The sequence below is a fragment of the Monopterus albus genome, unplaced genomic scaffold (genome assembly GCF_001952655.1).
Source record: "Monopterus albus unplaced genomic scaffold, M_albus_1.0 scaffold39.1, whole genome shotgun sequence".
In the NCBI taxonomy this organism is placed as follows: Eukaryota; Metazoa; Chordata; class Actinopteri; order Synbranchiformes; family Synbranchidae; genus Monopterus; species Monopterus albus.
In genome coordinates, this window is record NW_018127919.1 from 4,036,704 (window position 1) to 4,050,680 (window position 13,977).

A 13,977-nucleotide genomic window follows, 5' to 3' on the forward strand; every position below is an offset into this window, starting at 1 on the left:
GCAACCTCATCGACCCAGCCTTGGTGGAGCAACTAGGCCTTACACCGGAACCTTTGCCCCGCACCATAGAGACCCGGGCTATCGACGGCCGGCTGCGGACCCGCATCACTTATCATACTCCACCACTCCATCTCACCATCGCCGGCAACCACCATGAGGACATCACCTTCAACATTTTCTCTGTTCCGGACACGCCACTGGTTTTGGGTCACTCCTGGCTGGTCCAACATAACCCCACTGTGGACTGGACTACTGGCACCCAGTGGAGCCCCGCCTGTGCTTCGACCTGCCTACTCGCCGGACAACCCACACCCTCGTCACCTGCTACACCACCAGGGCCAGTGGATCTATCTGCCATTCCCTCAGACTACCATGATCTCCAGCAGGTGTTTAACAAACACCTGGCGACGGACTCTCTTCCCCCTCATAGACCTTACGACTGTGCAATCGACTTGTACCCGGGAGCCAACAGTCGTCTCTTCCACATCTCTAAACCCGAACGACAGGCTCTGGAGGAGTACACTGAAACCGCCAGACGTGCAGGCATGATCCGTCCTTCTTCCTCACCCCTGGGTGCAGGGTTCTTTTTTGTGGGGAAGAAGGACGGTGGCCTCCGTCCTTGCATAGATTATCGTGGTTTAAATGCCATAACAGTCAAAAACAAATATCCATTACCACTTCTCTCCTCTGCTTTTGAGTCTCTCCAGGGCGCGGCAGTCTTCACGAAGTTGGACCTCAGGAGTGCCTACCATCTCGTACGCATCCGGGAGGGCGATGAGTGGAAGACTGCCTTCAAGACCCCACTTGGGCACTTGGAGTACCTGGTGATGCCCTTTGGCCTCACCAATGCCCCAGCGGTTTTCCAGGGGTTGATCAATGACATCTTCCGTGATTTTCTTGTTCGGCAAAGAGCAGCTAGAAAATCTGAGGGCTTCTAACGCAATTCATAAGTCGCTGAAGACAGAGAACAGGACTCTCACCAACCAAAACAACACTCTACAAAAAGAATTTCAGAAGCTGGGGAAGCAGCTTTCAAAGGAGCAAGCCTTAGTAGAAAAGATTAATGCAATAAAACAAAAGAATGATGCCCTGGAAGAAGAAAACAATCTCCTGTACAGCAAGACTGACTCATTTTACTGCTTACTCCAAGGTGTAAATGTTCTGGGCAACACCTATAATTCACTGAAACTGGAGAAAAATTACTTGAGCAAGCAGAATGAAGCTCTACATAAACAACTCCAGAAGCTTCATAAAAAACTTGGGGTAACAAAAGCTTTAGAGGAGAAGTGTAAAACACTGAAGGCGACTAAAGATGAACTCGACAGACAAAATGACGCATTAGAAGTAGAAATCCAAGAGTGTACAACATTGAAGGCGACAAAAGATGAACTCGGCAGACAAACTGCCGCATTAGAAGTAGAAATCCAAGAGTGTACAACATTGAAGGCGACAAAAGATGAACTCGGCAGACAAACTGATGCATTAGAAGTAGAAATCCAAGAGTGTACAACATTGAAGGCGACAAAAGATGAACTCGGCAGACAAACTGCCGCATTAGAAGTAGAAATCCAAGAGTGTACAACACTGAAGGCGACAAAAGATGAACTCGGCAGACAAACTGATGCATTAGAAGTAGAAATCCAAGAGTGTACAACATTGAAGGCGACAAAAGATGAACTCGGCAGACAAACTGCCGCATTAGAAGTAGAAATCCAAGAGTGTACAACACTGAAGGCGACAAAAGATGAACTCGGCAGACAAACTGATGCATTAGAAGTAGAAATCCAAGAGTGTACAACACTGAAGGCGACAAAAGATGAACTCGGCAGACAAACTGATGCATTAGAAGTAGAAATCCAAGAGTGTACAACATTGAAGGCGACAAAAGATGAACTCGGCAGACAAACTGCCGCATTAGAAGTAGAAGCCCAGCCCCGCGCCGGGCCCCATGCCTCTCGGCTAGCGTGCCATCCGGGGGTACAACGCACCATTTCCCTTCTGACACGCTACTTCTGGTGGCCCACCCTAGAGAAAGACGCCAGGGAGTATGTAGCTGCCTGTGCTCCCTGTGCACAAGCCAAACCGCTCCATCAGTCCCCTGCAGGTCTTCTTCGGCCACTGACTACACCTAGTCGGCCCTGGTCTCATATCGCCCTAGACTTTGTCACCAGCCTGCCTCCCTCCCAGGGCAACACGGTCATTCTCACCATCGTTGATCGTTTTTCCAAAGCTGCCCATTTCCTCACCCTTCCACAACTCCCCACTGCTCTACAAACCGCCCAGCTCCTGGTTCAGAATGTGTTTCATATTCACGGCACTCCCATCACTATCGTTTTTGACCGCGGTCCACAATTCACCTCTCACGTCTGGTCTGCTTTTTTGCACTGCCCTCAGAACATGTCCCTGTCTTTCTTCCGGTTATCACCCTCAAACCAATGGCCAAGCTGAACGGCTGAACCAGGAGCTGGAAAACGCCCTCCATAGTGTCACCAGTTCCTCACCAGAGGACTGGAGCCAGTTGTTACCATGGGTGGAATATGCTCATAACACGCTCTCTAGCTCCGCCACTGGTATCGCTCCCTTTCAAGCCTCCCTGGGTTACCAGCCTCCCCTACTGTCCTCTGCCGAAACAGACATTGCTGTCCCCTCAGTCCACGCTCACATCTCCCGCTGTCAGGCCGTCTGGGCAGAGACCAGGGCCGCCTTGCTACGCACAGCTGACCAGAATAAACGGCTGGCCGATTGCCGCCATCGGGCCGCTCCCACTTATCAGGTTGGGCAACAAGTGTGGCTCTCCTCTGCTCATATCCCCATTAAAGGCGCATGCCCCAAACTATCACATCGGTTCCTAGGGCCCTTCACCATCCAGGAAATTATACATCCCACTGCAATCAAACTCAAGCTCCCTGATTCCCTTCATGTTCACCCGGTTTTTTATGTTTCCAAGGTCAAACCAGTCTCCTCCAGTCCCCTCTGTCCACCACCAGCTCCACCTCCTCCTGCCCTGGAGGTGGACGGTGGCCCTGCATACACCGTCAGGCAGATCCTGGATGTCCACCCTAGGGGCCGGGGTTTCCAATATCTGGTGGACTGGGAGGGTTATGGTCCGGAGGAGCGATCCTGGATTCCCCACTCTTTTATTTTAGATCCTGCCCTTCTCACCTCCTTCTATCAAGCACACCCGGACAAACCTGGGGGGGCCCCAGTAATTATTGGTTCATTATAACTGAAAAGGATTCAGAAGTGCATGTTAAAAAAGTATGTTGATGAAAACAACAAAGCTTAATAAATCATGAGGACTCGATTATTGATACCAATGTCGTCCAAAAACAAATGATTTCTACATATTCAGGGCCTGTACTCTGCCTTTTTAAAGCCCTGTTCAATATTCTACATTACACATTATCATTTTTATTCTTTTAGTTTGAGCATTTTAATCAGCTTTATTTTAAATTTCCTTCTCCATTTGAAGTTCTACACACAATGTCACATTTTAAACTGAATCACTGTTTGTAGAAAAAGTGTACCAATATGTAATTGTGCTGTAAATAATCAATCATATGCACTATAAAATGTCATTTTCTAAAACTGAATATATATAAGCAGCATGTTTCAGAACATTGTTTTATTCAGATATCAGTCACATTTATGCTTCTTAATGTTTTTTATATAACTGTAGAGCTTTCAAAAGATGTTACTTTTTTTTTACTCGCTCACCTCCCTACCAGAGCGTTCCTAACACCTTCAAACGGCGTCTCATATTACCTGATGGGTTTTTTTGTTTACTGAATCTCATGTGAAGATATCTATGAATCAAAGAATGCAGTCAAAGTAAAACTGTTGAGGATTAGAGTTTAAGACCCTGAGGAATATCACAGAGTATCCTTGCAACATAGCAAGAACACTGCCTTGGCCAAAACCCAGCTTATTAAGATCATCAGGGGTGCCAAGTCTAAGTATAAGACTGGACAAGCAAGTCAGTGTTTATTGACTCTCAGCATGACCATCACTCCACAGACTCACAAGCTGCAGGAGAAGCTCACTCGAGCATACACCTTCACCTGCCAGTGACCTCTATAGATAAGAGTGGCTCAAAGAGAGAAGGGGAAGTAGTTCTAACCCCTGCCCGCTATTTCACCTGGGACTCAATTGTCATTAGTTGCTTCAGTCTTACATTGACTTGTAACTATATGAACATTCTACATATGGGTAAAAACAAGTTTATGAACAAATATTGACATTAAAGTGAGAAAAAATATGTGTATAATATGCTAATATATGGATGAGATGATGCTGTGTGAAATGTCATTTCTGAAACTTTTCAACACCTCTCTCTCCACTGCAAACACACAAAGCTATTTAAAGGTGTAGAGATATGTTTGTTTTTCTGATAGTATAGCCTTTAATAATTAAAGAAAACAGGGTTTCTTTTGTTAGAAAACTAAATATGCAAAAGAGGACAAAGCAAAGATGTTGCATTCACAATCAGAATACTGGAACTGTTGCACCACCTTCAAGAACAGAGAGAAGACTTGAATTTCAACAACGGATCGAGTATAAGGGGAGGTCTCCTCACATTCTGGATCCCTTTCAATTCTTTCTGATTCACTTTTCTTTAGCTCATGGGTGTATTCATTTCCTCCTCTGCCATTTTGAATGACACTGAACCCCCAAATTCCTCCTAGCAACTACCTACACTACAATCTTCTATCACTGCTCCTCTCCCTAAAGGCTCAGTCCCATCACCAGTGCTGTTGCTGCTGCTTTGCTCCTCATAGAAGAGAAGGTGAAAGATTTAACTGGCAGCTTAACATCAGTCAGACTGCAAGGTCTGATTGAGTCTCACCTGGAGCCCGCACAGAGGGTACCACCCAGATGACCCCACTGTTCAAGAAAACATTCAACTTGTACATGATCAAAATAAACAGTTCTTCTTGTGTCAACTGTGCACAGTTGGCCTCACTCTGCAGAAAGGTATAATTCCATGTCTTAATGTTGACAGGGGTGCCAAACCCAATCAATATAATGCAGAAATATCTTTATTACCTTGGCCCCTATGGAAGGATTTTGTTCATTCACTCTGACTGCTAAAACTGCTCCCACATGTGTTTTGACAAAAACATTGGCACCAGAGGCAGCTGTCAAACTGTCTTCAAGAATGTTGACATTTTACAGATGGAAGGAAAGAAAAACATAAAGTTAACTAGTGCACTTAAAGGTAAGTGTTGCAACACAGCAACAACAATTTGTTTTGCACAAAGCATCCATATTAATTGAATTGAATCTTAATATCCATGTGACATGCATGTGAATTATGTAGCGAATACCATACTGCTTGTCTGGGCTAGTAGATTCTGCTTTAGTATTATATAAATGACTAGTGTTAGTGATTATTAGGAAAAATATAAGGTGGGCAATGTAGAAGTAAAATGACTCAGATTGGCTGAACAAAAATTCTGTGTAAGAGACAAAAAATATAGGAAAGCAGTGTACGTATAGTATGTATCAACTGTCATGTGTTAACTATTGTTAAAGTGACTAACATCGTCAAATCATCATCATTATATATTTTAATGTATATGACATTTTGTAAAGGGACATAAATTACAGTATTATGTTAAAGGAGATTATAAACAATACTGCTCTTAATAAGCTTTTGGCTAAGAGAAAAACAAGTAGAAAAGATGCAGGGCTATGTGGCTGCATGCATGTGAGTATTTCCATAATACATAAAAAAAGGTTTTTTTAAAAATGAATAATATAATTGTGTTGGAGCGCTTGTGCACCTGCCCTGGTTACCATAGAGACAGACTATCTACTGACTGAATAAACTCAATGACTGACTGGGTGACATTTGCTCCTTTAGTTGGCTGTTCTACATGTCCAACAGAAATGAGTCAAGCATAGAATTAAGTTGAATATAATTGTTAAATTACTAATGTTAAAGGGTTGGGGTTGTGTCTGGGAAGGAATGATTCAGTTATAGAGATAAAATAGATTACTTAGTGCTTACTGGGTGTTGTGAAATAACAGCAGAAGAGACTATGATTCCACAGCAGCTCCGGGTCTCTTGTTCTTCTACAGAACTTGGATTTTCACCTGTTAACTGCTGCAAATCAGGCTCATGAATTTCTAGTGTAGGGTGTGCTCTTCCCTGCTTTGGTTATCATCCCACACTGCTAGAGAGTATCTTTCAACACTGCTCAAGTGTGGAAAGATAACAGATGATTTAATGATTTTCTCAACTGATGTGATTTGATATATTGGCTGACTCTGCACCTTTGGCTAGTATAACAGGTAAAATCCATTACCATCCCACCAACATGATTTATGATGGGTTGTATCATAGCTGTGGGTCTCTTACAGCTGATCTACCAATAGGAATTACTGCAAAATGATATTTCATACACTTCTAGTGACTGTAAACCCTGGCTGTTGGTAATGAGAAAGCAATGGCCTTTGATTGGAAACACTTGCTAAGGGCATGTGCATTCGATTTAGCTATTCATCCACACAAAAACACTAATGTAGGGTCCCTCCTGTCACACAAAAACCCATTAGATCAAAGAGGCTGCTTTCAGACATCGCCCATGTATAAAGGGAGACATAAACATGCACAGGTCTTACACTTTAAATTCTTTGTTGTTGTGCGTATCTAACTGAAATCAGAGTTTACTTTCATGAGTATTTTACTGTTTGTTCTCTATTTGAGCAGTCATGTTAGAAAACTCTTTGCACCCTTTCTCTGATGTGATATATTTGCCAAATGGCAAGTAGTTACATAACATGCTGCATGTTATTGTACAGTAGCTATAATTATTATTTGGAGGAGAGCAGAAGAAAAGTGTTGTTCACCACTGATCAACTATCTCTGTTCTTGACAAGTGAAGGGGAACAATAGAGAAACTTTAGCTGACAGCCTGAGCTTTTCCCACATGAATAATTTTACAGATAGATGCATAAATATATTGAGGGAAGTTGTTCACATGAATTATGGGCAGAACCAAAAAAAAAGTCTTTGGCCAAACTCCCCATCACACACCACTGTTTCATCGTAGACTAATAAGTCAGCACATTATACTGGTTTATAGATATGACTGTCAGATATGGAGATTATATACATGTTTTGATCTGGGATGTAGCTGTTAGTATGTGTGCGCTGCGCACTTCCGACATATTAAATGTGCCTAGTGGTCGGTGGAGTGGCGAGAAACAGCACCCTGGACTCTCACTGTAGAGCAGAGAGGATTACTCGTGCGGATGCGCTTAATGTTTCTCCAGTATAGGCTGCATGCACGAAATGTCTCAGAAGGAAACTGCCGCGTGATTTATTAACATGGCAGACACTCGTCAGAATTGTATGCGCAGAAATCTTTTCAAGTAAGTAAACGGCTCTAATTAGAGACCCCTTTAAAAGTCAGTTATGATGTTTGCAGCTTGAATAAAATAAACGGACGGGGATGAGACAAACGGATCACATGTTCTGCTTTACAGGATCTTGGTAATAAAATGCAGTTTGCTGATCACCATTACAGATCGGATTGAAGTCATGCACTCATATTGTAGCTAAAGTGAAAGGCTATGCAGACTTAATGACTTATTACCATTACTCACAGACCCTAGACCTCAGATCTACTCGGATGTGTTTTAATTGCAGTGCAACGTCTTATCAGCCAGCAGCGCATCATTACTGTGGGTGACATATCTATAGTGCTGCCTTTCAGCCATGGCAGCCCATCAACCTGTAACACCGAGCATCTTCTTTATAGGCTCCTCAATTATAAGTGCGCCGCAGACAACAAGTTGCTTTAAACAATCTATTTGGACAACGGCCTGCGATATCAGACATCACTTCGGACAAGTCAATATCTTATGGAAACTTCATTCATATGGCAAGACAAAATCTTTGACAAATCAACCTAAAATTCTTGATTAATTCTCCATTTCAGTACCTGAGCCGGAGACTTCTCTATAACCGCCTGTCGCGTAGCCAAATCGTCCGCAGCTGATATGTCCACCGGTGCGCCCGGAGGCACCCTCAGACCTCCGTCACAATAACTTCAGCAGCCACAAAATCCGGTCATATCATTTTAAACTTTCCGTATCAAATTCAGGATCCGGCGTCCCTCGTCCGACCGTGGCTTTCCGTCCGTCTGAATATTAGGTTATAACCGAAGTTATGAGTGGTTTGTGTTAGATTATTTTATGCTACAGATGGAAAATTAAGAGTCTCACTCCACAGGGATAACACACTGCGTGCCATTTTCAACTCGGAATAACTGATCCCTGCCAAGATATAAAGTCGCTGGCGCATCCCTGTGGTCCAAGTTTCTCCGGCGCTTCCTTTCACAAGTAGCCGAGAGCACTCTAAGGTCGCACTGGGTGTCTAAACCACAGCAACACAAATGGCATGTTTGAAACGCAAAAACGGAATCACTAACCGGCCCTGAACAAGAAGCCCGTCTGAAGCATTTTCAGAGAGCAAGTGGTGAGATAGTGTAGTTGCTCCTCTCTCACCCTCCCTCTACTCATCAGAGCGTGGGAGGAGGTGGGGCTCCAGCCACCGCAGCGCACAGCAACTTCACACTCAACCTCACCATTATGCCTGGGCTGTATAGCGGGAAACGGTGTGATTTCTACATTGTGAGACGATCTCATCCAAATGGATCAGCTCAAATAGGTGAACGCATGTCATTAAATAATCGTGCCATGCGACCACACTGGCTGCCTTGTTTTGTTCTTGCTGCACAACGATCGGTGCTTCCACCGTTATAATCCACTGGTTGTAAAACGTGTCTAAAATGGGATGTAACAGGTAGCCTGCACTGACTTTACTTGTTGATATGCATCCCATGTAGGAAAATAAGCGGCTTAAAATGGAAGCTGGTCGCCCACTATTCCTTTAGCGCCACCCTCAGGCGGTTATAATGAGGAAAGGATGCTACATTAGTCCTTTACATTAGCAGAGGAATTAAAGCAATAAAATAACTGAATGGTACCATTGCATGATGTTGGAGTGATGAACCTGACAGTGAACACGATAACTTTCACTTGCACAGAAAGAAGGCAATGCTGTTGGCGTGTACAGTGGATTCAATTGTTATGTTAAACATTGAAAGCATCTTTATGCAGCAGTGTATTTAAAAAAAGCAATGTTTTGCGCTCCTGGCTATAAATCACCATGGTTCGGCAGGGAGTAAAATCCACCCTAGACCCCAGTTTCTTTTTCCTTCCTTCCCAAACACTGATGCCAGTGATCATAACTGCTTAAGCAGTAACAGACCAGGAGCAATGAGTCAAACACAGGTTTTGTCACAGAGGAAAGCCTTCAGCAATGTCCTCCGGAGAAAACTTGATTTCCTATCTTCCCCAGACATTCTGAAATAAGAGTTTATCAGAGTGTTTCCAGTCTGTGATCCTTTACTCCTCCCCCATCTCTCATTAGCTGCAAACACACAGCTGTTGGGTTACATCTCCAGGGCTCCCATTAAGGGCTGCCACTCAGGCGTCCACTGTCCCTGAGCCAATCACATTAGAGCTCCCGCCCACGCACTGCTACTGCCATGCTGCACTTCACCAGCCATGCTAACATTTAACTATTTTCAAAGGTAGCCCATAAGTCATCTGAGTTCAGGGAGAAAGAACAAAGCTCTTATATGTGTACCAATAAAAGACCAATCATTTTTGTCAAATAATTACATCTTAAATGTTTTAAAGCATTGTTAAAATAAGATTTTGTGTGATTGCAAACAATTTAACTCGCAATGTTCTCAATGTTTCTTGTGAAATGGAGAAATGGAGTTTTATCTTTTGATGTTTATTGAATATTTTCTCTCCATTCAGCTGCATTTTTATAACAAAACACATAAATTAAAGGAAGAATTTAAGGTAACATGCGAGTCATCAGTGTGACGATTCGCTGTGGCGACCCCTCAACGGGAGAAGCTGAAAGTGACTTTCTTTCTTAAGGCAGATAATTACACTTAAATTAACTATGTGTATTGTGTATTGCGATTCATGCATTTCCTAAACCGAACAAAAGAGACAGACCAGGGTCACAATCAGTGGTATTGTCCTTTTCAGGTATAAGTGAGTGAGGCCGAAACACTTCTTTATTTGATGTCCCTATAAGTCAGTTTAAAGAGCACCGGTCTGTTTGATTCCCACTCACCTTTTCCTGGTGGCCATATTTGAATATGAAAGAGGTAAAACAAGAACAAGGCAAAGGTAATTAGTGCATCAGTACAAAGACAAAATGCCCCCAAACTCTCCCAAATTCTCCAACAGAGTCTGTTCACTGTGAAGGATCTGGCCAGCACATTTTCTTTGGCCAGTGCTCTGAGTATTACAGCATCAGACTTTGGCTCTGATTCTTGTTCAATTTGACTTAGTCATATAAACACATCCAGCAAGCATTAATTTAGCATTTGGCAAGTTTTTCTCAAGTAATGTATTTTTGAGACCCTTGACTGCTTGACTTCTCAGAGAGGATGTTATAATTTTAAGATCATGGCTTGTTCGCTGGAGCACACATAGCAGCGCAGCATATAATGATTTCAAAGAAGGCAAATACAGAGAAAATACTATCAGATACTACAATAAACTGATGCAAAGACAGAAGCACAAATATAACACATAAGGGGATACATCTAAAGGTAGAAAAATGTGATCTAAAAAAGCTAAATATAAATAAATAAAATGGCAGCCAAAGCTTCCAGAGTGCACTTTGAAGAGTAAATCCAGACGACCGAGTACAGACACAAATCCAATGCTGCACTGCTCTCCGTAGGTACAAATGTTCAAGGATGTTGTACCTCTGGTCACATCCCAGTCAGTGATGTTGCAGCAGCTGTTTTGACTTTGACAGCTGATACCAAATACCCACTGTAACATCATCGGGTGTGGCCAAGTGTGCAACATCTTAACTCAAAGAAAGAAGCAGTTTTCTGTCATGTATGATTTGGTGTGGATTTACTCTTTGTGACCACAATAAAAATATAGTCTGGGATACTCCATCCTCAGTTATGGAGAGAAACATCCTTCACTATCCTAACATTTCTCACTCACGCTTAGGTAGGCACAGAGTTGAAGAATAGAGTATGTTGCAGTGAAATCGGCAACACATCCACTTGTGGAGTAGGAGCAGTTACAGACTGGTCAAGTGAAGGATAGAAGAAGCAGTGATTCAAAAAGGAAATTTTATATCTTTTGGAATTGTTCAGCATAGAGTGAAAGCCCAGCGATACAGTCATCATAAGAACAAAGTTCAGTATACAGTTGCATAGTTGATTTAAACTGTTTAATTATTTGTGAATCGATTTCAATTTCTAAATTATAAAACATCCCTAAACTCAGATCTCTAAATTCAGTTCTATTTACAGAAGGCAAAGCAGAAAGTTCAAAGTACAACATGATTTAAGAAGTTTATGAATAAACTTAGAATAAATGGGACTTAGTAGAGTAGACGAAGGGTAAGTGGACACCATGGGGCACTTCTCCAGTTCCCATAAGTTGCCCAGTTTTCCAGCTTCTGTATGGACAGATTGAAGCATCTCAACTAACTGCAAAAGATTAGACTCTGACAGAAAAAAGATCTAAATGTCAAGTCAGCTTGTAAAACCTAAACACTGCATGTTGCGACTGAGCATGCGTGAAAAATGCGAAACAAGCAGCAGCAGCAAAGTCAAAAATTTGCTATAATAATATATAGATCATTTAAATAGACAGCTAAAGGTCATGTAAACTGTTAAAACAGTTAGCTATCTCCACAGGATAAATTGTTGAAATAGCTAAATTGACAGATTGCAGCAGTTAGCTGGTAGTACTTAACAAACTGAAAAAGCAAAATGTTATCAGATAAATGTTTAAAACAGTTAGCTAATGGATATATGATTGAAATATCCAGCTTCTGCCAAATGAAATGGTACTTAGAGGCCACAAAATCAGATTTAACCAGAGCTCTAGATACTGACAGCTCAACTGTATCAAAACAACACAGCTTTATTTCACTGAATAACAACCACTTATTTAAATGACCACAATTCAAGGTTGGTAACGCGGTATTTCAACTCCCTTGACAAAAAGGTTGGATATCACTGCTGTGGAGCAAGTGCTGAATTCAGAGTGATATACATATAAGTCGTAGATCTAACTGCTATAAGCATTTAATAGCATTTCTTGAGATTTTATCAGAACACTTTGATCGTAAAAGTAGCTCTCTTTTATACCCTGGTCAATTTTAGTAACATTTTCTCACATGACAAATTTCCACTTTAGTTGGTATGTATTCTATTACACAATGTATGTAGTTTCCTAATATGGCCCAATCTGAACTTTTCTTATTTTTATGATGAGCAGATGGTTTCATATTATTGCACAGTTTTATTTTGATAACACTAATTCATCACACTTCTAGATGCCAGGAAGTAAAGATTATTTACAGTATAGTTGGTGCAAGCTTTGTCCATCCATCCATCCATTATCTAAACCACTTATTCCTAAATAGGGTCGTGAGGGGGCTGGAGCCAATCTCAGCTGACATTGGGCGAGAGGCGGGGTCCACCCTGGACAGGTCGCCAGTCTATCACAGGGCCAACATGTAGACAAACAACCACGCAAACAATTTAGAGTCACCAATCAACCTAAACTGCATGTCTTCAGACTGTGGAGTACCCAAAGAAAACAGGGAGAACATATACTCCACAGAGAGAGGCCCTGGGTTAGCAGGGGTTGGAACCTAGATGAATCTTCTTGCTGTGAGGCAACAGTGCTAACCACTCCACCATGCCACATGGTTTAGTTTTGTAAACCTTCTTAATGAACATCATGATATAGCATTCTAGAAGTCTTAATGACACTATAAAGAGACAATACAAATGAGATTTTGTCTTAATTACTGGACCAAACAACAAAAAACCTTTACTAGCTTACAAATCTCTCTTCAGAACTCTCCCTGGTAATTCAAATATGTTTTATGTCAATACGAAAGAGAAAAAAAAACATGAAAATCTGTCAACGTCTGAAGGCCAACATGGTCTAATCACTGAAATGTATTAATGGATGACTGATTTCCTAATGGCACGTTCACATCTGATAAGATTTAAAAGAGGTATGTTTATAAAGCTGTCAGTACCACATGCATAACTCGTTCGGGTCATGGTTTTGTGTGCGATGTGTGTGTGTTCCTGATTGGCATTTTTAAAGGTTGGACAATATACCCGCTAAAATTTCCATCAGCAGCTGTCAGTTTGGTTATTGCTTTACTTCATGCACACCGGTTTATGTTTTCCAAATAATGTCATAAAAGAAGGACAGCAGGGTGGTGCAGTGGTTAGCACTGTTCCCTCCCAGCGAGAAGGTTCTGGGTTCGATCCCTGGCTGACCTGGGGCTTTTCTGTGCGTCCCACATACAAGTATAATGTCATATAAATTTCATGTACAGCCCCTGCTTCTATCTCTTATTCACTGGCAGAATACAGTTAAAACAAGAGAGAGCATCAGGTTGTATCTTTGGCCCCATGTGGTTCTGTTAATTAACAGAATGGGTTTTCTATTCAGCAGGGAGTAATGGGAAGAGTCTGCATCGCTTCTGGTTCTTCTGGAAATTGCAATATCTAAATTAGGAAAAGGAGGGTGTTTTCCTTCATCTTCCAAAAACTGGACTTCATACAAGCAAGCTAGGAATACCTTCATGTATGCAATGAGAACTGCATTGTAGGGTGAGTAATCCAGTTACTGTCACATAAACATGGCTCTCTGTTTTATACTCATGCCTCCTTATCTTATTCAGTGGATTTTTTTCAAAACTCTGCATAGCAGTGCTGGATGTCAGTATTTTGCATATAGGGGTTGGAGGGTCCAACTGTGTTTAACAATGACAGGAGCTACTGTAGTTTGCATTTGCTTCTCTTTCCCATTGTTTATGTTCACCACTGGGTTGGAATTATATCCACATGACCCTGACAGTTAGGCATGCAA

At 42.0% G+C, this 13,977-nt stretch overlaps 1 protein-coding gene across 2 annotated transcripts in view; it reads right to left on the bottom strand.

Annotated features, from left to right (window-relative positions):
* Positions 1-8,779, bottom strand: part of pcdh1a (protocadherin 1a) — a 94,219-nt gene extending 85,440 nt beyond the window's left edge. The window contains exon 1 of one of the 2 annotated variants that reach the window (XM_020598746.1): positions 7,953-8,774. The gene's annotated coding sequence lies outside the window, so the exon portion shown is untranslated. Of the gene's footprint in view, positions 1-7,952 lie in introns of both variants that reach the window. The other variant, XM_020598748.1, reaches the window with a different exon arrangement.
* Positions 8,780-13,977: the final 5,198 nt, after the last annotated feature.